Below are 21,200 nucleotides of genomic sequence, written 5' to 3'. Positions count from 1 at the left end.
AGCTGCCAAGCTGGGGTCAGTTCTTCACAAATGTCTTTAACACAAAAATAGACATTGTCCGTCCCTGACGCTTTTTGCACATGCACGGATTTGGAAATTTTTGTAACAGCATTTGGGTCGGTTACAGTCCTGTCCTTCACATTATAAGTTACCTTCTCAACAGCGCACAGTTTCAAAGTAGATTCAAAGATTCAAATTTGTCTAGCTCATTTGCTTTTGTGGTTTTTGGCAAACAAAGAAGAGGGAAGAGCGCGCACACTCAAAAGAAGAAAAAAAGTCTGTAGGTGCTTACAGTAAGACTAACCGTTGAAACCGGTTTGTGTGAGTTGCCTGTACCAGTGAGGCATTCAAGATATTAGAAGGACACCGAGTGTTGCTGGCTTTTTGTTGTTGGCCACCAACCAACAACCGTTGGTGACTGTTTGCTAGCAGGAAGTTCCTATAGCCTCCAGGTTTGTCATCATTTTTATGGTGTCCCACAGTTTCCTGGAGTTAGACATAGCAAGATTCCCTTTTGCCCGGTCTTTATGATGCGACCTAAGTCTCATTTGTTGATTAAGGTCTTTTTGAGCTTCTCCAACTCCTTCAGTGTCACCCAATTTAAAAGCATGCCTTTTCCTCTTAAAGGACAATTCCAGGTAAATTCAACCTGGTGCTCTAATCCTAATTTTAGGTCTAACAGAATGAGTTTGAGGATTTTCTTTTCAATGTCTCCTGTTCTGCAGTAGAACTGTCTGTCCCCACATCACCACAGCAGTGTATAATGGGAGCGGACGGATCTTTGGCTGGTTAGGCTGTTTACATCCCATAAAACCACTATTTTTTTTCACGGACAATGTCAGAGGGCTTCAAACATACAAAGAGGGGTTTGTTCACTTCAAGGAAGAGGACATATTTGTAAACGGAGCTGTAGTACAAAGTCTCATGGAGAAAAAACGTAACAATAGCCTACGTAGGCTAAGACACAACACTGACACAGCTTAGGATAGGACACGTTGGTTCCAAAGAAACACTGCATAAAATTGGTAAGCTGGTAAGCATTCAGATGGAAAGTGTGAGCAATGTGGTGTGACTGAATCTGCCCAGCATGTGCTGTTGGAGTGTAGAGTATGAGGAGGAAAGGAGGATATTGAAGGCAGCAGTGGAGAGTGCAAATTTAATCTGGGAGGTTACTTAGAGTAGAGTCAAAGGGAATCCTAAGATCTATTGATATTAACATCAAGGTGCGGGCCGGTGTTTGGTGGAGCGGGGTGAGGCGGGGTGTAACATTACTGTACTACTCTCTATGAGCCATAACAAGTTGTGCTAATTATATGAACTGGTATACACGTCCTGTCTCATAAGTAGACGTGGTCAAAACCCAACCAACTGTTTTTCAGCTATCATGGTGCACTGCATGGTCCGTTGCCATCCTGTAGGAGTGCTGGGTTAGGTACATAACAAATCGAATTTTTATAGTTTTGGATGAGTTGGTAATGTTAAGGCAGGACATGCAGGTTTATGTAATATACAATACAGACCAACAGTTTAAATTTCAGATATCCCTCCATGGCTGTTTGTGACACCATCGTTACAGGGAAGTGAAAGGAAAGTCCAAGCAAGTGCCATTGTTCAAAAATATCTGCAACAACATTTTGAAGATTAGAAAACAATTTTCACAGACGGCTCAAAAAAACAGAAAACGGATGCACCGCAGTACAATATTAGCTATATATTGTATACAGAATACACAGAATGGGAGCAGAATGTGGGTTCCTCATGTAGGTTTCATTGAAAAAATCTAATCAAAACTAGACAGTGGTAGTGCTGTAGGAGTTGTCTTCTTGGATTTGAAAAAAGCATTTGATACAGTAAGGTAAACCATATCCATGTACCGGTTTGGTACCCTTTGTTCTTTAGTTTTTCAAAACAAAATCAGAAAAATTGGTCTGTTTTTTTTTTTTGTTTTGAAAAAAAAATGGAAAAACTGAAAAACAATGTTTTTCGGCTCCTCTATAGAGCTGCAGGTGAACCGTCATTCTGTCGAGTTCTGCTACTCTATTTTTTTTCTTTTACCTCTATTTTTTTTCTTTTACTTTTATTTGCTCTTGCTTTTAACTCTGTTTTTAGTGTTTTGTTTGTTTTTATTCTGTCTTATGCTTCTTTTTTTAATGTTTTGTCTTTATGTAAAGCACATTGAGTTGCCTTGGTATGAAATGCGCTGTATAAATAAAGATGCCTTGCCTTGCCTTGCCTTACTTGTCGAGAACTGCTACTTTGTGGTTTTGCGCATGTGTAGAGCCAATTTTCCAAGTTTAATTTCCATGACCATATTTTTTGGAAACCCTGTGTTGCGGCTCGTCAGTCCACACTGTTGTTAACGGTTGTTGTTGTCAAGTCAAGTCAAGTCAAGTCAAGTCAAGTAGTTTATTTGTCCCAACTTGGGCAATTTGGTTGCAGTCTAGGTGTTAAAAACATACATTCCAACACATACAACACCTCAATAGATATCTAAATACAAACACAATAATTCAACAAAAGGCAAATTTCAGGTTAAGTGCCAACCACATAGATCCCCAACATCATCAAACTCATCGTCACCATCATCACCATCATCGTTCAACCAGGTTGAGCTCCCTAATGGAAGTGGGGATGAACGAATGTCTGTACCTGTTCTTTTTCACCCTGGGGGCACATAGTCGCACACCAGATGGTAGCCAGACATACTCAGAGCTAAGAGGATGGCTACCGTCTAAACAGATACTTCTAGCTTTCCTCAGTACTTGCTTTTTAAATAAACAATTCACATCAACAAACTGAGTCCCCACAATCTTGCTAGCAACCTTCACAATACCCTGTAGGGCATTTTTATGTTTAATTCCAAGGTTGCCATACCAGCAAATAATAGAAAAAGAAATGACAGATTCGATAAAGGATCTGTAGAACAGAATTTCAAAAAACTTGTAATACATTTTTTGTTTGTCTTAAAATGTAAGTAATCAACTCAGTAATTTTCATGGAGATATCTAAAGGTTAAAAATTTTACCCTATTCACGTGAAAAACATTTTTTATATGCGTATAAATGGGATATGTTTGGGTCTTTTTCTAAACTTTCCCCTAATGGGATTCTTCGGGGCTTTTTTTCCCTCACTCAGGACATGTTGAGGATACAAAATCAGTTGAGTTTGATTCTGTTGCAATTTGTTTAACCTTTTCTCATAAAATGACTGAACTAACAGTCTGTGTGTCAATTGAGAGCTGGATCAGCTGCCAAGCTGGGGTCAGTTCTTCACAAATGTCTAACCCCCTAACCCTACACCTAACCCAAAAATAGACATTGTCCGTCCCTGACGCTTTTTTGGGAGCGTGCCTATGTTCCCACAGCCCTATGTTCCCTCAGCCCTATGTTCCCACTGGACTCTCTCTACCTATCTGGACTCTCTCTATCTGGCCTGTCTAGCCTCTACCTGGTTTTTTTACTAAACTTAACCAACTCCTTTCTTCATTGCCTAAACCCAACCAATGGTGGGACCAAATAAAAGGGCTGTGGGAACATATAGGGCCTCATTTTCAGTGACAACAAAGGTTAGAAATGTGGGAACATAGGAATGACCCCCTTTTTTCACATGCACGGATTTGGACATTTTTGTATTTGGGTCGATAACAGTGCTGTCCTTCACATTATAAGTTACCTTCTCGACAGCGCACAGTTTCAAAGTAGATTTAAAGATTCAAAATTGTTTAGCTCATTTGCTTTTGTGGTTGTTGGCAAACAACCAACAACCGTTGGCAACTGTTTGCTAGGAAGTTCCCACAGTTTCCTGGAGTTAGACATAGCAAGATTCCCTTTTGCTATGATGCGACCTAGCAAGTCTCATTTGTTGATTAGCCTGAGGTCTTTTTGAGCTGCTCCAAGTCATTCAGTGTTTAAAAGTAGGCTTTTTCCTCTTAGGACAATACCAGCCAAATTCAACCTGGGCCCTTGCGGCACGGCCCATTGTAATCCCAATGTGAGCCACGTGGCTTTCCGCAATACTGTCGTGATCACCAATAATCTAATAAAGCCTTTTTTCACGTCTTAACTTGTTGAAGACTCTGATCACGCAAGTGATTAGTGTCAGTACTTCTGACAACAGCATTTGATTGACATATCCAATTGACTTGAAACTTGACTTTTACCAGACATTAAACGGTTGAAACTGCCTGTTTAACGTGATTAGATGGTGTTTTTACAGGATTGTCCATCCCACAAGTGACTGACTTTTTTTTTATTTTGGTGAAAAAGTATTTAATTGATTGGTTGCAATTGGAGTGTGAAGAGGATTTCAAACAATTTTGTAAAAGATGCTCCAGAATAGGATCTCGAACCCCACCTTTAATTTTCTTTCTTTAAGTTATTTGTTTGTTTTGTTTTATTTTATTTTATTTTATCAGGGGTGGAAAGAGTACCAAAAAAATCTACTCAAGTAAAAGTACTGTTACCTTGATGAAATTTTACTCAAGTAAAAGTAAAAGTACTGGTGTATAAATCTACTCAAGTAAAAAGTAGTTCATTTAACATTTACTCAGAGTAAAAGTTACTTAGTTACTCTTTTTTTTGGGGGGGGGGCTATAATGGCCAGAGATTGGCCTCACATTCTCCGTGCATGTCTCTGTGTTTCAAACTTGTCCCTTCTCCATCGATACACTGGTCTCCATCATCTTTTAGCTCCTGTGGCACCAACTTGATTCTGACCTTCTGACACTGCAGTTGTCCAGAGCCAATCAGATGGACAGTTGCAGTTACTGGCCTAAGGTTGTCACGATCATGATCATGATACTAACATATTCAACTCAATGTCGATATTAAGGAAAATATTCGATACTCAATACCATTTTCAATACGGATAAAAAGAGAAAAGAAAAATCTCTCTCTCCCTCTTTCACTCACACACACCTGTTTTTTTTTTACTGTCTTTTAGTCCAGGCAAAATAGCGTTTTACGACAGACTAATTGTCACAGAAGGTTTTTCACCATACATCATTTCTATGAGGTGTCTAGAACAACATACTAAAAGTCCTAAGAAATCCTAGTTGGGGAAATATGTTTAATTTGCATCATTATTTACTGTATAAAGTCTATGGTGCCGACAACAATACACCCCAATGGTGTTATTTTTTCCCTTTACTCCTATCACAATGAAACTTTACACAATGAAAGTATCCATGAAATGTAACATTTTTTGTATTACAAGTTTCTTTGAAAATGAATTTGAATATGCAAATGAGCCTTACACTAATCAAATATGCCCAAAATACACCCGAATAGGCTTCTTTTTTTCCTTTACTCCTACCACAATGAAACTTTACACAATGAAAATAGACATTTAAAGTAACATTTTTTGTATTACAAGTTTCTTGGAAAATGAATTTGAATATGCAAATGAGCAATACACTAATGGAATATGCCCAAAATACACCCGAATAGGCTTATTTTCTTCCTTTACTCCTACCACAATCACACTTCACACAATAAAAGTATACATGAAAAGTAACATTTCTGTATTTCAAGTTTCTTGGAAAATTAATTTTAAATATGTAAATGAGCTCAACACTAATTGACTTATGGTCAAGAAGCCATAAAGCCACAAGCAGCAACAGGGGCCAAATAACTAACACATTCATGTCCATTCAATAAGTTAACCTATGCACTGAGTGCTGTCACTTGCCACACTTGACTTATGCATACACACATGTCACTTGCCACACTTAAAAGACCTATATTGACCTTAAGAATTAATTGCACAATCTTGTCTCCAGTTGCTTTCTAAATTCTTTTTTTTATTATTAGCGAACAAGCCTTACTTAACGACTTTCCTCCCAGTTTGCAGAGAACATCAGAAGAAAGTCAGAATTCATCAAAGTCGTTTCAACGACTGTGTGTGATGTTATATTATATATGACATTTATGATGTTATATATATGTTCAACAACATATGAGCGGGACTAAGAACTAAGTTATTTGGCCCCTGTTTTTGCTGCTTGCAGCTTTATGGCTTCTTGACCATAAGTCAATTAGTGTTGAGCTCATTTACATATTTAAAATTAATTTTCCAAGAAACTTGAAATACAGAAATGTTACTTTTCATGTATACTTTTATTGTGTGAAGGGTGATTGTGGTAGGAGTAAAGGAAGAAAATAAGCCTATTTGGGTGTATTTTGGGCATATTCCATTAGTGTATTGCTCATTTGCATATTCAAATTCATTTTCCAAGAAACTTGTAATACAAAAAATGTTACTTTTAATGTCTACTTTCATTGTGCAAAGTTTCATTGTGGTAGGAGTAAAGGAAAAAAAGGAAGCCTATTCAGGTGTATTTTGGGCATAATTGATTAGTGTAAGGCTCATTTGCATATTCAAATTAATTTTCAAAGAAACTTGTAATACAAAAAATGTTACATTTCATGGATACTTTCATCATGTAAAGTTTCATTGTGATAGGAGTAAAGGAAAAAAATAGCCCCATTGGGGTGTATTGTTGTCGGCACCATAGACTTTATAGAGTAAATAATGATGCAAATTAAACATATTTCCCCAACTAGGATTTCTTAGGACTTTTAGTATGTTGTTCTAGACACCTCATAGAAATGATGTATGGTGAAAAACCTTCTGTGACAATTAGTTCTATTTTTGGGTCCAAAATGAGCTAAATTGCCTGGACTATTATATATGACATTTATGATGTTATATATATGTTCAACAACATATGAGCGGGACTAAGAACTAAGTTATTTGGCCCCTGTTTTTGCTGCTTGCAGCTTTATGGCTTCTTGACCATAAGTCAATTAGTGTTGAGCTCATTTACATATTTAAAATTAATTTTCCAAGAAACTTGAAATACAGAAATGTTACTTTTCATGTATACTTTTATTGTGTGAAGGGTGATTGTGGTAGGAGTAAAGGAAGAAAATAAGCCTATTTGGGTGTATTTTGGGCATATTCCATTAGTGTATTGCTCATTTGCATATTCAAATTCATTTTCCAAGAAACTTGTAATACAAAAAATGTTACTTTTAATGTCTACTTTCATTGTGCAAAGTTTCATTGTGGTAGGAGTAAAGGAAAAAAAGGAAGCCTATTCAGGTGTATTTTGGGCATAATTGATTAGTGTAAGGCTCATTTGCATATTCAAATTAATTTTCAAAGAAACTTGTAATACAAAAAATGTTACATTTCATGGATACTTTCATCATGTAAAGTTTCATTGTGATAGGAGTAAAGGAAAAAAATAGCCCCATTGGGGTGTATTGTTGTCGGCACCATAGACTTTATAGAGTAAATAATGATGCAAATTAAACATATTTCCCCAACTAGGATTTCTTAGGACTTTTAGTATGTTGTTCTAGACACCTCATAGAAATGATGTATGGTGAAAAACCTTCTGTGACAATTAGTTCTATTTTTGGGTCCAAAATGAGCTAAATTGCCTGGACTATTTCCTGTCTGCTCTCAAGGAGGGGGGGGGGGTATTTTACTGTAGGTTCTCTCTCTCTCTCTCTCTCTCTCACTCACACACACACACACACACTGTGCTGTGTGCGTCTGTGAAGGGACAGAGAGAGAGAGAGAGAGAGGCGGCAGCGGCGTAGCTACTTTTGACAGCCCACACAGACGCAGTGCAAGTTGATATATATTTTTTACTTTGTAACGGAAGCTATTTAAAATGTAACTAAGTAAATTTCTTCCAACAATATGTAGCTACTCAAGTAAAAGTAAAAGTACTGATTTAGCTACTTAATTACAGTAGCTTGAGTAAATGTAACTCGTTACTTTCCACCCCTGTATTTTATTAGAACTGCTTTAGCTTTAGTCTGTATTACGGTAACTACAATCTCTCGACCCATACTCCAGTCCAGTAGGTGGCGGCGATGCTTCTGCCTGTAGCGAGTTGACAACTGACCAAAAAAAGTTTTTTCCAGCTCTAACTACATTACCCATGGTGCACTGCACGGTCCGTTGCCAGGAGACGCTCCAGTCCACTCTGTTGCTCGGCTAAGCGAGAGCTAAGCTAGCTGGTCTCGTTAGCCGTGTTGTTGACGCAGACCATTATATTCTCGTTGTTTAGACTCGTTTCAGACGCAGTAACAACGTTGTTAGTTCACTGTTTACATTTATAAACAGAGAAACGTTGTGTTTTCTAACGTTTGAGCCGCGTGCAGCGTGTTTTCACTGCGTCGTCACCAGCTCGTTGCTAGGCAGCTAACGTTAAAATAACGGCTGTTGTTGTAGCTTCAGACGGTTGGTATCGTCTATGGTCATTCCTATGTTCCCTCATTTCTAACTTTTGTTGTCACTGAAAATTAGGCCCTATTCCCACAGCCCTTTGGTCCCACCATTGGTTGGGTTTAGGCAATGAAGAAAAGAGTTGATTAAGTTTAGTATAAAGACCAGACGCTAGACAGGCCAGATAGATAGAGTCCAGACAGGTAGAGAGAGTCCAGAGGGAACATAGGCACGCTCCCGTGTGGGCAGGTAGGAAAAGTCTGTTTTACCAGAGAAAAAATGGTTGAATCTGGTTGTAAAGTCTGTTTTACTGGGAGAAATAACCGCAGCTCGTTGCTAGGCAGCTAACGCTTTAACGGCTGTAGCCATAGTTGTAGCTTCAGACGGTTGGTGACGTGGTTGGCGGCACGGTGGCACAGTGGTTAGCACTGTTGCCTCACAGCAAGAAGGTCCTGGGTTTGAATCCCCGGCCGCCCAGGTCCTTTCTGTGTGGAGTTTGCATGTTCTCCCCGTGTCTGCGTGGGTTTCCTCCGGGTGCTCCGGTTTCCCCCACCACTAAAAACATGTCAGCTAGGTTAATCCTCCAGTCAGCGCCCCTGACCAAAGGCACTGGCTCATAATCTGGAGTTGGTCCCCGGGCGCTGCACCGCGGCTGCCCACTGCTCCTCAGGGATGGGTTAAAGGTGTACAAACTTTGTGCAAAATTCTATTTTTGAGTAAATCCAGGATGAAAGTGTGTATTTTTTTTTTCGCATTGGATAATGCAGGCGCATGGATTATACGTCAGCCTGTACACGATTCATCAGCCACTGATATTGGGTCCGTAATCCGTCATTCAAACGTCTGAGACACGCACACACACACGGAGCTCGGTCTCGCCCCAAACTTTGAATATCCCGCCCGCTCGATAACGACCAATCAAATTCGTTTTCCTCACTCGGGTCAACTCCTGTTGCAGCTCGTGACAACTCGGCGCGACAAACAGGACAAACGGCCATTTCTGTACACCTTTAAATGCAGAGAAAGAATTTCACTGTACTAGCTGTATATGTGACCAATAAAGTACCTTTACCTTTACGTGTTCGCAGGTAGAAAAGTCTGTTTTACCGGAGAAATAACGGTAGAATCTGTCGGTGCTAGTGTAGAGTTAAACACTGTTGCCGGTAAAACAGACCGGACTACCGGCCGGTTGTAACGGGACAGGGACCGGGGTGGATGTGTGTGTGAAGCCGGGCTGAGGGTCTATCTATCTATCTATCTGTCTGTCTGTCTGTCTCTATCTATCTGTCTCTGTCTCTATCTATCTATCTATCTATCTATCTATCTATCTATCTATCTATCTATCTATCTATCTATCTATCTATCTATCTATCTATCTATCTATCTGTAAATAATGATATTGTAAGGCAGATCACAGTAGTTGAGATTAGGTGATACTGTTCTGTTACGTGCTGCTGAGCGTAGTGAGTGATTGGGTGTGGGAAGTCACGTGGGCGGGGATGAGTACGTGACCAGATTCCCCTATTGTTTATGTTTTAGTCTAGAGTTGGATGTTGAACGGTACCCACGGCTTAACTGCACGGACACGCTAGCTCGCTGTCTGTGCCCAAGCTAGGGGCCACAACCCAACACAAAGTTATTTCCATTGATGCTCGCATTCTGTACTACTTACCGACTGTTCAGTAAAGGCTGCAAACGAAGATCCCTTGTTGTGTTACTTTCCACCCACGCACGGAGAACACCACAAAGTCCAAGCACAACAACTGGCGTCAGAAGCGGGATTTAATGTGGACTTTTACAACAGTGAGTACATCCAGCTGATGAAGAGGAGAGCTAATAAACGCTAACTAAAACGGCCGGAGCTAGCGAATGCTAACGGGAGCTAATAAACATTAACTGAAGTGGCCGGAGCTAGCGAGTGCTAACAGAAGCTAACGGGAGCTAATCGGCGCTAGCTGGAGTGGTCGGAGCTCGCGAATGCTAACAGAAGCTAACGGGAGCTAATCGGCGCTAGCTGGAGTGGTCGGAGCTAGCGAATGCTAACGGGAGCTCACTGGGACTTGCATGATCCGGCGAACGGCAACACGAGCCACTGTCAGGACACTGCTGTTTGCTAGCTGTGGTTATCCATCATAAAGGACTGTCGGTACGCCGGACCACCAACAGGCTGTGCATTGCATGGAGAGAGCCACTACCGACCTGCTGTCATCAACTCATCAGCTGTGGCACAGCGCCATCCCCTGGAGGCTACCAGTACATGCCTCAATGTCACTGTGATACAACAGCAATGAAACCAAGGCAAAGACTGTAAAAAAGAAAAAGAAAAGAGGACAATAATAAAAAATAAATAAATAAAGACAAAAAGAAAAGAAAAGAGGACAATAATAAAAAATAAATAAATAAAGACAAAAAGAAAAGAAAAGAGGACAATAAAAAAAATAAAAAAAATAAATAAAAAATAAACATTCAAGGAAATAACATGGCTGAAGGAGGAGCTACAGCAGGCCCTTCTGAGCCCGACCAAGCCCCAGCATGGCTGAAGGCTGTATTGGATCATCAAACTCAAAGTCTACAAGTGATGTTGGCTCCAGTCCTCACGCACATGACTGGAATGGATTCATCTGCACCGCAAGCCTTACCACCTGCTGCTTCTGGTGGAGAGGGAGGTGAGTTTTTACGGCAGCCCTTACAAGACAGGCGGGATGAGGCACCTTTAGGATCTTGGGAGATGCCAGCGAGACCAAGAGATCAAGCTGGTGGGCCCTTTGCAGCTGAGTTGGAAGTCATCAACAGGCGAGCCCGCAGCCCTGGTTTCCCCAGGAGGAGTGCAAACCCCGAACCTGACGTCAGACGGAGAGATAACAGAGAGACTGAACGTGAAACCTCGCGCCTGCTATCCCACCATGATGAGCAGAGGGTAAGGAGCAGTATCCACAATAGCCAGCTAGCCCAACAGGAGGCGCAAAGACCTAGACTTGCCATATTTGATGGAAATGATGACTGGGACTCTTTCTTGCTGCCATTTGAGCGCCAGGCGAGGAAGTATGGATGGACTACTGCAGAAAGGGTGGACAGACTGCATGAATGTTTGAGAGGAGCTGCAATAAGATACGTCTGTTCACTGCCCGAACGTACCAGGGAGGACTATGTTCTCTTGGTGGAGCAGCTCACTCAGCGCTTCGGAAGGAAGGATCCCCCTACCACAGTAAGAAGGAAGCTGGGGGAGCTCAGGCAAGGGAAGGAGACATCTGCTGAATTTGCAGAAGAGGTGCGGCGCCTTATTACACTTGCATATCCAGGCGTGGAGCTCCAGTTACAAGACCAACTGGCAACAGATGCTTTCCTAAAAGGTCTAAAAAACCAAAAGGTGGCCTATGAAGTCATGAACAGAGATCCATGCTCCCTTGCAGAGGCTCAACAGCGTGTAGAGGCCCACGAACATAACTTCAGGGCCACTGTGGGGCGTGAAACTGAAACAAAGAACAGAGCCAGGCGTGTTTCTTGGGCCAGTGACGGGGACGCCTGTGAGGATACCACTGCTACTGTTTGCAGGGTGCAGACCCCGCAGTATGTGACAACAGATCAGTTCACTGCACTAACAGACCAAGTCAAGAGCCTTGTTCATACAGTGGAGAAGCTACAGCTACAGTTTGAACGCTTCCAGTCCACCCCCTCACTGGTGGAGAGGAAGCCGAACCATTTCCAACTGCAGCCCAGCCGGATGCGCTCCCAGTCTCCAAGCCCAACCCGAGGAGCAGTCGGCCCTTGCTTCAAATGTGGAGGATCTGGGCACTTAAGGAAGGATTGCATGAGGTCATCGAGTCCAACAGGGGCACGGAACTATAGTGAACAAGACTTAAGCCATCGGCCACAATCAGGAGCATCACTAAGCCTGGATAACCAACCACAGGGACTACAGATTGGCTGCACCAAAAACAAAGGTGAGAGTCTGCAGATTCCTGTGACTGTGAACGGCGTTCCCACACAGGCTGTGATGGATACTGGGGCTCAGACAACTGTCATCTCTGAAGGGCTGTATCAGAGTCTCTCGGCGAAGGACCCCAGCAACCTGCATGAGACTTACCTCCTAAGTGCAGGAGTGGGGGATGGCATGAGGGCAAAATGTGGGCTGAAGGTCACCTTTAAAATTGCATCCAAATTGATAGACTGGGACGTACATGTGGCCCCAATACGTGACTCTGTTCTTCTTGGATATGATCTGATGAAGGCCCACGATGTTGTCGTCTACGCCCGTGGCAAAGTTTTTATTGGTGACGAACTTGTGCCCTCCAAGGTGGTAACAGATGGAACAGACTATTGTGTTACCAGGGTGACCCTAGGAGAGAGCACCACCATACCACCTACATCTGAGTGCGTAGTGTGGGGTGAAGTGGAGAACCCAAAGCCAGGTGTTCCAGCTGTACTAGAGCCCCTGACCGTCACAGGAGCTGTAGCCTCTGGAAGTGTTGCCGTCACCATGGGGAAGCGGGTGCCAGTCAGGCTATGCAACTTTTCTACTAGCAAAGCGGCGCTGTCAAAGGGAGTATGTCTTGGGCTCCTGGTCGAAGTGTATCCCGATGAGTCATCATGGTCCCCAGAGAAGAGTGCAGAGCTCGGCGCGGAGAAAGAGTCGGAGAGTGTACCACCACTGAGGGTTGGAAGAATAGCAACCGTCTCTGATCTTCCTGACCATCTCCAAGGATTGGTTGGTGCTACTAGTGAGGTGCTCACTGAGGAGCAGCACCAGCGTTTTCTTCAGCTGCTGTTGACTTACCAAACTCTCTTTGCAAAGAGTGACTCTGACTTGGGCTACATGTCGGCCATCACACACAAGATTGACACAGGAACGGCCAAGCCTGTGCGCCAGCCAGTGAGAAGGACACCACTTGGGTTCCAAGGTGAAGAGGAAAAGCATCTTCATGCTATGCTCAAGGCAGGTGTTATCACCCCATCCGCATCAGAGTGGGCCGCTCCAGTTGTGTTAGTGCGGAAAAAAGACGGAGGAGTGCGGTGGTGTGTGGATTACCGTTGCTTAAACAGCCTGACAATCAAGGATGCATATCCTCTGCCCAAGATTGAGGAGTGCCTCGATGTTCTCGGAGGAGCCACTATGTTTTCGACACTCGACCTCCAGTCTGGCTATTGGCAGATAGCAGTGGATGACAAAGACCGCCATAAAACTGCATTCATCACCAAATGGGGCCTCTACGAGTACACTCGTATGCCTTTCGGACTATGTAATGCCCCAAGCACGTTTCAGAGGGCGATGGAGCTCGTCCTGAGGGGACTTCAGTGGGAAACGTTGCTTATCTATCTGGACGATGTCATTGTCCTGGGCAGAGGAGTGGATGAAAGCTTGGATCGGCTCGCACAGGTCTTCAGCTGTCTCCATGGCTACGGGCTGAAGTTAAAACCCTCTAAGTGTCACTTACTTCAAGAGGAAGTCCTCTTCCTGGGCCACGTCGTGGGGGGAGATGGGATTCGCCCAAACCCAGCTCTGGTCAGGGATGTACAGCTCTGGAAGCCCCCTAACAACGTAAAAGAGCTGCAATCTTTCCTTGGGCTGTGTAATTACTATCGCAAGTTTGTCCCAGCGTTTGCAGAGCTGGCAAGCCCACTCCACCATCTTCTAAAGAAGGGCGCCACATTCCTGTGGACGGATGAGCACCAGGACGCTTTTACGCAGCTGAAGGAAAGACTAACAACTGCACCAGTGCTGGGGTACCCCACTGTTGAAGGCAAGTACATTCTGGACACTGACGCCTCGAGTCACAGTGTTGGAGCTGTTTTGTCACAACTGCAGTGGGGGGAAGAGCGAGTTCTCACATATGGTAGCAGCCACCTCACACCAGCTCAGCAGAGGTACTGCGTCACCAGACGTGAGTTGCTTGCTGTTGTGCGTTTCACCCGACAATTCCGTCATTACCTGCTGGGCAAGAAATTCCTGCTGAGAACTGACCATGGCAGCCTCACCTGGCTGTTTCGGTTCAAGTGCCCGGAGGGTCAACTAGCCCGCTGGCTGGAAGAGTTGAGCCAATACGACTTCAGCATTGAGCATCGAGCAGGCCGCCAACACTCAAATGCAGACGCCATGTCTAGGCAAACGAAAGACAATTCAAGTGAATGTGACTGCTACCAAGCTGGAAAAAACCTGTCTGACTTGCCATGTCAAGGCTGCAAGCATTGCAAAAGACTTCAAGAACAGTGGGTGAGGTTTGAGGATGACGTTGATGATGTGGTGCCGCTAGCAGTGAGATGTATCCAGACAGACGGGGTTGAAGCTCAGCCTATGGAAACAGGTCAGTCACCTGCAACCGCGCTGGGGACCCCTGTGGTTAACTGGCTGCAGTCAGCCAGTTCAGAAGAGCTGGCCGAACTCCAGAAAGCTGACCCTGTCCTCTCCATTCTCCACATGTGGAAAACATCTGGGATACTTCCTACTAAAGATCAGGTGGCGGTTGAAAGTCCTGCAGTAAGGAAATTCTGGCTCTGCTGGCCCCAGGTCGTGCTGCAACGAGGAGTGCTATACTATTCCTGGGAGAGAGTTGCACAACACCCAGCCCTGCTGCTGCTAGTCCCGGCGTCCATGCAACAAGAGGTTCTGCAGGCTGGCCATGATCCCCCTCACTCTGGTCATCTGGGGGAGAAAAAGACCCTTGAGCGCCTACGTCAAAGCTACCACTGGCATGGAATGGGTGAGGATATCCACCTGTTTATAAAAAGATGTCAGCACTGTAATGCATGCAAGGCTAAGGGACCAGTTAAACGGGCCAAGCTGCAAGGTTATCAAGCTGGAGCACCTCTGGACCGCCTCCACCTGGACATCCTTGGCCCCTTTCCAGTATCCAGCAGAGGTAACAAGTACATTCTCGTCATCATTGACCAGTTCACCAGGTGGGTTGAAGCCTTCCCTGTTCCGGATCAAGGGGCGGAGACAACAGCCAGGAGGCTTGTGTATGACTTTATTTCCCGGTTTGGAGCCCCCCTCGAGTTGCACACCGACCAGGGTCGGAATTTTGAGAGCTCCTTGTTCAAGAGTGTGTGCAAGCTCCTGCAGGTCACAAAGACGCGGACCACCCCGTACCATCCCGCCTCCAACGGACAGGTGGAGAGGTTCAATAGAACCCTGCTGCAGATGATTCGGTGCTACGTGGACCAGAACCAAAAGAACTGGGACGAGCATCTGCCACTTCTCACCGCCGCCTATCGCAGCTCACAGCACGCAGTCACTGGGTTCACGCCTAACAGGCTGATGCTTGGAAGAGAGGTTCATCAACCACAGGATATCTGGTCTGGGACCGCAGAGCTGAAATCTGACCGGGTTGAGCCACCAGATTTCCTCTATAACCTAACAGAGGGACTCAAAGAGGCACAGAACACAGCGAGGGAGCATCTGCGCGTGGCACAAGAACGTCAGAAGAAGACATATGATGTTCGGGCAGGAGAACGTTCCTACAGTGTTGGAGATTTGGTTTACGTAAAAGATGACACCAAGAAGAAGGGACAAAGCCCCAAGCTCCAAGCTCCTTGGTTGGGCCCCCTGATTGTTTCTGCATGCCGAGGTCCTGTTCTCTATGAGATCCAGGGAAGGAAACGCAGCAAAATAATGCATCATGATCGGCTCAAGCCATACAACAGTGATGTGGTGCCTGTTTGGGTCCAGCGACTACGGAGCCAAGTGCTGCAGTCGTGCCAGAACGCCGTTATACCACCACCTGAAGTGGATTCCTCGACAGTGCTGGAACCGCCACGGCCAGAGGACACATCTGAGGACCCAGCAGATGATGGGGTCCCTCTGAAGTCACAGGATGGAGGGGAAGCCCCTCAGCATGGAGTTCCGAGGTGTCAGCAAGAAAACGGACCAGCAAACAGAGACACTCCAGAGAGTGTTGTGAGAACCTCCAGTGGAAGAGTGGTTCATAAACCAGAGAGATACAAGTAGTTATTAAAAAGACAGTTAAGTTATCAGTTGATTTATTAGGCATTAGTTGAGGATGTCTAATGTTATTGAACTGTGATTGGTTTGGGGTTGTTAAGTCAGAGATTTAACCTAACTGTGCTTTCACTTTCATTTCTAACATGTTCATTTGAGTCACCTGTACTGAAGGGACTCAGTACTCCTGGAGGGGGGTAGTGTAAGGCAGATCACAGTAGTTGAGATTAGGTGATACTGTTCTGTTACGTGCTGCTGAGCGTAGTGAGTGATTGGGTGTGGGAAGTCACGTGGGCGGGGATGAGTACGTGACCAGATTCCCCTATTGTTTATGTTTTAGTCTAGAGTTGGATGTTGAACGGTACCCACGGCTTAACTGCACGGACACGCTAGCTCGCTGTCTGTGCCCAAGCTAGGGGCCACAACCCAACACAAAGTTATTTCCATTGATGCTCGCATTCTGTACTACTTACCGACTGTTCAGTAAAGGCTGCAAACGAAGATCCCTTGTTGTGTTACTTTCCACCCACGCACGGAGAACACCACAAAGTCCAAGCACAACAATATATTGGAACTCCCCTCTCCCCAAAAAAGTCTAAATAAAGTGAAGCTCCAATAGTATGAAGAACATTTTATTTATAATATATTTTATTTCTATCCATTCAGAATCATGTCCAACCCTGTCACTATGTAAATGTACTTTTTCTGTTATCTACTGGTCCTCCGTCTTTATGGACTTTTTATGTTACTGTAGCCTAATTGTTGTATTGTTTTGGGGACTACGGATGTAATTTAGCACATGTGCTAAATCCGGTGTATTTACTGTGGGTACTCTAGTAGGCTACTCACTGTTCATTAATTAAGCAATATCACACGAGAGGGAGTGCTGTTGTACTGTATATCAGCACGGCTGTGATTGGGTCAGATAATCCCACCGTGCTGATATACAGTACAACAGCACGACCTCGAGTGTGATATTGCTTTTATACAACAGTGCTACGAGCGCATTTTAGAAGAGTAATAAACTACAAGAGATTATGATTTGTTTGTTTATTTAATCATTTATTTGGCTCCGCCAACAGAAATAGTTCTGCAACTGGAAGGGAGACAAGGCTGTTGCCAGGCAACACATAAACATTTCATACTAGCTTGCTACGAGCTACAAGCTTCTCCACCGAGCTGCTTCCAGTGCTGGTTCTGGTTCTGAGCCCGTGTCTGATCAGCACCGCAGCAACAGGACCAGCATGAAGACACAGAGACGTTATCGATACCGTATTACATTTGTTTATCTGCTATGTAATAAACACAGTTGAAGCTAAGTAGCTATATACTACATATAATCACGCCCCTTGGGTTAATTTTTCATTTTTGTTAAAAACTGAAACGTCACATTTTTTAAAAAAAAGTTTCAAGAAACACGTTTTCACTTTGGTCATCAGGGTTTATTGAGTATATATTGATTAGCACTATATTCTGAAGCAACTGTACCTGCATGCATCCCATACACACACATGTTATGAACAAATGATTAGGTTAGCTACATAGCTATATTTGGCATTAACTCATTGAGTGCCATTGACGTCTATGGACGTCAATCTAAATCCAACGCTTGAGTGCCATTGACGTATATAGACGTCAAATGCACTTTTCTGCGGCTGGTAAATGGGGACGCTCTCGCGCACACTGTGAGTAATTTTGGGGCTTCTGGGATGTGTAGAATAGTGTTGCCACCCGTCCCGTTTTTCCCAGAATTGTTCTCTTATTTCATCAGCTGTCCCGGGGAAAAAGAAATCTCTCCCGGGACACAGTTTGTCCCGTTTTTTGGGGAAAATATAAAAAATGTCATTTGGTTTATAGCATGTCACCATTAAACTCTTCCAAAGCAGAGAGATCAGTATCGCCTATGAACACATTCTATCCATTGCTGTTCTACGCTATTGCACGCATCAGTTTTTTTTCTGGCTGCTGCGGTGTAGGGGTCAGATCGCCGGACACTTTTTACCCGGTAAACATGCGCTGTCCCCCCCTGTAAAATTCTCAATAAAATTTCATGAATGAGACCTATTTTTCACCACAGAATAAATCCCTCCTCCCCCCTGCGCTATGACTGACCTGACGCGTCTAGGAGTGGTTGACAGCTCTCTCTCTCTCTTTTTTCTCACTTTTAATGATAAAGTCACGTTAAACCAGTCATTCCCATTAGGAAAACCAAATGTCTGACGCGCGGGTCCGCGACGACCTACTGGCACTGACGCACCTGTCTATGGAACTCAACATGAGAGAGAAGGCGCTCTGCTCTTATTTCCATCTCACCCCACACACGTCGACCTGTGTCTTGTGAAGACGTACAGCGCGATGGAGAGAGAGAGAGAGAGAAGAGGGATCATACAGTAGGCTATACAGCTGCACTGCACACCAGCTGATCCGCCGGTCCTCTGAGTGAAATATGCAAGTTAGTCAGATAATCAGGGCCGTTGCTAGGAATTCTGGGGCCCCTGAAAGAATACTAAAGTGGGCCCCTAACTTTTCCACTTTTTTTCTTAGACTACATATGTATTATCATTTTTTATTTATCCTACTTTGTTTTGATGCTAATGCAGAATTACTATGAGTATTAGTCAGGGTCTTATATTAATAATTCAGTCATACAAAGATTAGACTACTGGGGTTTTTTGTGGGCCCTACTGGGCGCTGGGCCCCTAGAATTATCATCACCTTTCTCGGCCATGCAGATAATTAATGTAAATTAACATGTAATAAATGTCCTGAATCAAAAGGTGGCAAAGTGACTGGACTGACTAGTTTTGTTTTATTTTATTATTATTTTATTTTAACAACAAATGTTATGGCACTTTCGTTCATTTGGCAGCAGAACATTGAAATAAAAGTGCACTTCACACTACTTTTGAATTAATTATTGGATTTTGCGTATAGCTACAAAAAATTGGTCGAATGTCCCTTTTTTTCACAAATTCAAGGTGGCAACCCTAGTGTAGAACGAAGAAGACTGTAGATCAGAGCAAGAAGTGAAGAAGGAGGAGAAGACGAGCGCGATCGGTACAGAGATAACAAAGTCGGAAAAAGTTTCTATTTCTAGAGAAAAACGACGGGCAGAGCCTGGAACAAGTGTAACGTGGAGTTGGAGGAAAGCTTAGCCACGGTGCTATTAGCATAGCTCCAGCATGAAGTGATCAGAGGAGGCAGGAAAGGTAAACTCATCTAGATGATCAGCACCAAAATGCCGAAGCGAAAGCGGATCGCGGAGTCAGTTTCACCAGTTGCTGTCTAACCGACGTGACGACGAACCGAGAGATCAGCGCGGTGCGTCGCTGCCACCGTAGTGATGGGATCGGCAGTTCTTTTGACTGTACTGAATCACTAGAATCAGTTCCTTAAAATGAGTCGTTCAAAAAATTCGTTCACCGAATCACTCCCCCCCCCCCAGACGTTACAGTCGTCGCCCCCCCCCCCCCCCCCCCCCCCCCCCCCTCTGTAAGGGATGGTGAAAAAAAAAATCTCCCGCGAATATCTGTACTGTACACTCTACGTCCCCTTTCCTTTTTTTTTTTTTATATTTTATATATATATTTTTTTAATTTTTATATTACTACACAGTGAACCGGAGTCCTCTGTGCACAGTACATTCACTTAACATGACGCTACACAGCTCTGTGCATGCAGTACACCAGGCAGTGAGTGACACAGCGCCACATTCAGCACAGTACGTGAACCTGAATCACGTCTGCAGCAGCAGTTCTCTGGTGCAGGTTCGCGAATCACCAGTGAGTGACTGAGTAACAGCTTCCCCAGCGGCAGTTCTCTGTGTCTGCAGTAGGTACGCGAATCATGAGTGAGTGAGTGGCAGCGCAAACCTGAATCACGTCCTCAGCAGCAGTTCTCTGTGTGCGCAGTAGGTTCGTGAGTGAGTGGCAGCGCGAACCTGAATCACCGCGTCAGTACGTTCGCGAACGACACAGAGTGAACTGGAGCCCTCAGCCCCCAGTACATGCAGTGAACGACGCGCACAGAGAGTGAACTGGAGCCCTCAGTCCCGACTGTCAGTGAACGCATCACTGAACACGCACCGTTCCCTCGCAACGAGAGTCTCCGCCACCAGATTCGCAGGTCATTCAGTGATTCACAGACCACACAGCAGTTCCACTGTCGGCCTGCACGCTGCTGCTGAGCTCAACTACTGAACTGAGAAAGGAACGAATCAGGTCAGGAAGTGATTCTAGTCAGTACGTTCACTTAAATAATTCGTTCCTTCGAACGAATCACTCGCGAACTACACAACACTAGGGCCGCGTCCAGCAGAGAGGCTGAAGACGCCATGACGTCTCCCTCACTACTTCAGAGACGAGGGGAAGCAGCAGGAGAAGAAGGAGGAGAGGAGAGGAGAGGGGAGGGGAGGAGGGGGTGGAGGGGGAGGGGGGCGTAGGAGAGGCTGAGGGGGCAGTAACTGCTCGTACTTGTTGTATTTTAGTTGTTGTTGTTTTGTTTTTTGTTTTGTCTTTTTGTTTGTGGGGAGGGAGGGGGGGGGGGGTGTCAATGAAAAAATACGTGAAATGAAATTTTCAGATGTCTTACATGTTTTTGAAGCCAAAATTAAAACGGATAAATCACTGTTTTTCTTGAGAGACTCTCTTTCACAAAAATGCATTTTTCTCAGCTTTCTAGAAAAAAAGTGGTCTTTTTGGTGCAACCAGGCTCTATTCAACTTAAGATAAATCAAGAATGGAACAAGGTACAAACAAATGGTTTTTTCCCTAGTTAAATAGAGAGTCTCCTCTTTCCTTTGAGCTGTTTGGTGTTTTCAGAGTCATAGTACAAAATATTCTCTGGGTCTTGACATATTACTCAAAATGCCCCAAAACGCTGGCACATGGCACCATTTTATAAAAGGTCTGGCACTCAATGAGTTAACAACATATTAGACCATATAACAGCTAAAAGAAACAGTTTTCAGATTAACTGGAGTTCGTCTTGGAAAATATGACGGTACAATCATCCACAGACACAA

The sequence above is a fragment of the Trachurus trachurus genome, assembly GCF_905171665.1.
Source record: "Trachurus trachurus genome assembly, chromosome: 18".
Taxonomy (NCBI): domain Eukaryota; kingdom Metazoa; phylum Chordata; class Actinopteri; order Carangiformes; family Carangidae; genus Trachurus; species Trachurus trachurus.
The sequence above is the reverse complement of the archived record's forward strand: the minus strand, read 5'-3'. Positions refer to the sequence as shown.